Here is a 4,181-nt window from a genome sequence, read left to right on the forward strand (position 1 = left end):
TATCTGTGGTAATCCATGTTTCCGTCAGCGCCAGGAAGTCTAGGGACTGGAGGGTAGCATAGGCTGAGATGAACTCAGCCTTGTTGGCTGCAGACCGGCAGTTCCAGAGGCTGCCGGAGACCTGGAACTCCACGTGGGTCGTGCGCGCTGGGACCACCAGGTTAGAGTGGCAGCGGCCACGCAGTGTGAAGCGTTTGTATGGCCTGTGCAGAGGGGAGAGAACAGGGATAGACAGACACATAGTTGACAAGCTACAGAAGTGTTGTTTCTTGTATTATTGTCTCTTTAGAGAACTGTTTCTCTTTGATATCCTTTTTCTTCTGTCCTGATTTTCTCTTTCTTTTCTTCTGTTAACTAGATATTCTTTCTTTACCTAGCAACAGTAACATGTTACTTGAGCAAATGTAAATTTTATAAAATAAAATGATCTGCAAAATAATACATTTACACTTCTTTTGCATTTCAAAACGTACCTAGAGGTTAACAAACAAACCTAACTTTGCTAGAAAGTTAGTTTATGGCATTCTTTGGTGTTTAGGATGTTACTAGGCAACGGTAATTCATAAATTGCATTCCACAGCCAAGATCATCCCTCCATCCATTGCCATTACTATGAAAATGTGTTGAAAATTCTGAGAGTATTTCCTCGTGTATATTAATCGTACTTTACTTTGTCATTGTTTTAGCAACAAACAATAATCAATAGTCAAATTGACAACTGCATGTGCAAGAATATAAACAAAAACACATTTATTATGGTTGTGCACTATATACAAAAGTTGTGTAGTCATACATGCAGGTTTATTAGGCCTTTTTGTAAATTCCATGCATGACTTATTCAATTGGAATTTATCAGGTTGTCAAGCCCTGATCTGTTTCACCTGCCTTTGTGATTGTCTCCACCCACCTCCAGGTGTCACCCGTTTTCCTCATTAGTCCCTGGGTATTTATTCTGATGTTCCCTGTTTGTCTGTTGCCAGTTTGTCTGGTCAAGTCAAGTCAAGTCAACCAGCGTGGTTTTCTGTGCTCCTGCTTTTTCTTATCTCTCTTTTGCTAGTTCTCCCGGTATTGACCCTTGGTTTTGAACCCGCCTGCCTGACCTCGAGCCTGCCTGCCACTCTGCACCTCCTGGACTCTGACCTTGTTATGATCTTTTGCCTGTCCACAACCATTCTCTTGCCTGCCCCTTGGATTATAATAAATATCAGAGACTTGAACCATCTGCCTCCCGTGTCTGCATCTGGGTCTTTCCCTTATACAGATACTGTAAAGCCATCAGTGTTTTTCTTCTTTTATTAGGTATGCACAGACCCCCATTTAATCTCAACCCAGCTGATGTTTCTTCTCTCTTGCCATCTGACAGAGCACAGGGTCCACAGAACATGTGCCCTGCCCAGTCATCAATTAAGCTGCCCTAGAAATACAGAGGGATGACAAAATATATATATATATTTTGCTTACTGGTGACTACTATACGGTATAAGTACACATAAATCATACAGTCAAACCAAGCTATTAAAAATTGACAATGATGTTGTCCAGCAATCTCACTGTGATGATAAAATGTAGTTGTTCAATAATACACAGATGTGTTTTAGGTTTGTTGCACTGTACTAGACAGCTATCTCACCGGGATGTTGTATCTCTCTCTCATTGATGTGCGCATCATCATCATCATAGTTGTTAGCAGCAGGGGGAGACAAGCATTCGCCATACCTCTCAACCATCTGACAGGCTAGGCACATTGAACAGAAGGTACCACACAAACCTGGAAGATACAAGTTATTATGAAATTGTTGACATTAAAGATTTTAAATAAGGGTTATGTTTGTTATTACAGCCTACACTTACAGACTCTCCTGTCAAAGCAACAGTCCAGAATCCTTGGGTTCCACTTTGCCGGAATGTTTGGTTCACTCATTACTGCTCTATCACACACTCCACATCCAGATTTGCAGGAATAATAAGAAATGTATTGGTTACGTTGAAGACAATTGGGACCTGCAGCAATCATTAGAACATTTAACAGGGTCTATAGTGCGACCATTTAACTCACATATATGCCGAAATATTTAGGAGCACCAAATTTAGGAGCACCAATGAGCCTAGAAAAATCAAGGATTCTAGTATTATTACCTCAAATGTTTTTATTTTGCTCCTAAATTTCTTTATGTGCGCCTACATATTTTAAGCCAAGGCGCACACGTGCTCTTTGTAAAAAAAAAAAAAAAGGTAATCGTAGCCCTATTTAAATATTCTATTTATTTTACAAATATTGTCTGTTTGGGGTCATTTTGAACAGGTTAGGGTAGATTACTGAAGTGATACTGTAATCTGAAATACAGGGCATGATTATCCTAGAGCTGCGTTTAATAGGAACTTTACCTATCGTACCAATTAGCAAGAAAGGTGGGTTGTCAGTGTGGAGCTCTCTTGTTATTTTGTTATTATTAGGCCTGGCTATGTTCTCCTCTACTGCCATCTACAGGGAATCTTGCTTACTGCGTTAGGACCGAACTTGTGCAGAGGTCTGAAATGTACTTCCTTCCTCGGAAGGGTTTGTTTGATTGACAATTGGCGAAAAAAATAAATAACTGGTAGCTAGCTAGTTACAAGCTCAATTCCAGTTGCTAACCAGAGCATCATCACAAGTTGAGCTCTAACGTTAGCCTAGTACGACTACAGCATTATTTCCTAAGGGACCTTTATTTCAACAACCACAAAACTTACAAACAATTACAGTAAGCACTCGACAGGCTTGTACTCAACGATGTGTTTCCGTTTTACCTTCTTTTTTCTCCATTTTAAATCACTCCATTTGACAACCTCATCCAGCGAAGTTGATAGGCAACGACAGTGTCAGTGAATTGTTATTAGACCGGTTGCCAAAATGAAATCTAAACATTAACGTGATTGATTGATTGATTGGCGGGAGACTGGGTGGGAGCTTGAAAAGTATTCTCTGATAGATTTTAGCACATGACATGGCTATTTATTTGTACATAAATGATTAACTCCAATCAATTAAACTGTTTTGTTAGTCAAAGGAAATTATTGAAGTTTTAACGTCACATGCACAAGTACAGTGAAATGCCTTACTTGCACATTCTAACACGTTGAATAATTTGCCAAAAATAGATACAAATATTTGCAATACAATAATGTATTGTATAGATAATCAAGATGTGCCTACAGAAATTAAATGAAAGACAATTAAATAAGAAAGAAATTAAATAAAAATATATTTACTCTAGTATGCAGGCTGTCTTAGGTTGAATTATATTTTCTTCAAATTTGTAATTTTTTTTATTTCACCTTTATTTAAGTTCTCATTTACAACTGCGACCTAGCCAAGATAAAGCAAATTCTGCATTTTCAAATTTTGAAAATGCAGTACAGGTAATTAGTTGAATAGACAATTTGACTGTTTTATTTATTTTTTATTGTGTTTCGTATGCCACAATTTCATTCAATGACTGGGTGCACGAACACTGCAGAAGGCCAACAGTGTTTTTTCTTGGATTTCCGTTTAGGATGTTTCTGCAAAACACTTCCCTCATTTTACACACATCATTAAGCTGGGTGCCTGTCTGTGAAAGTTTTAATTTTCAATGAAATATCTGAGATTATGTGAGGAAATAGGGAGAAAAAAACCCCACTGTTTTATGAATGAAAACATTTGTTCATTTTAGAAACATATTGTGTAATGCCCAGTGTAAATCCTATGTACTTTTAGTGATAATAAAGTAGGCTACCTCTGTAAGGTTTGTGTCAAATATACTTTTCCCATTTCTTATATCAAGAACCTACTGGGCACAGACGTCAATTCAACATCTATTCCAAGTTGGTTCAACATTATTTAATTGAAATGACGTGAAAACAACATTGATTCAACCAGTGTGTACCCAGTGAGTAAGGTTTCTACTTCACTTTTCTGAACAGATTACAGAATAGGCAAAGGTGAAGAAGTAATTGGCCTTATTATATGTTTATCAGTTAACTTACCTATTTATTTGGTTGTGTCAAAGACCCATTGCTGTTGAACAATACTTTTTGTACTTTACCTTGAGTCTCAGCAGCAACTTACAAAGGCCATCATCTCTACCGTTTGTTATCAATCCCAGGATGAAATCGTTTCTCCTAATTGCATAAATTAAATGTATGATAGATGGTCATAGTGT

At 37.7% G+C, this 4,181-nt stretch overlaps 1 long non-coding RNA gene across 1 annotated transcript; it reads right to left on the bottom strand.

The window, feature by feature from the left end:
• Positions 1-1,319: 1,319 nt before the first annotated feature.
• Positions 1,320-2,912, bottom strand: LOC106578244 (uncharacterized). The gene is made up of 4 exons (XR_001322390.2): positions 2,788-2,912; positions 1,852-1,938; positions 1,631-1,768; positions 1,320-1,414 (listed from the first exon to the last, which is right to left on the bottom strand). It is a non-coding gene; the product is annotated as an uncharacterized lncRNA (long non-coding RNA).
• Positions 2,913-4,181: the final 1,269 nt, after the last annotated feature.

The sequence above is a fragment of the Salmo salar genome, chromosome ssa02 (genome assembly GCF_905237065.1).
Source record: "Salmo salar chromosome ssa02, Ssal_v3.1, whole genome shotgun sequence".
Lineage (NCBI taxonomy): Eukaryota > Metazoa > Chordata > Actinopteri > Salmoniformes > Salmonidae > Salmo > Salmo salar.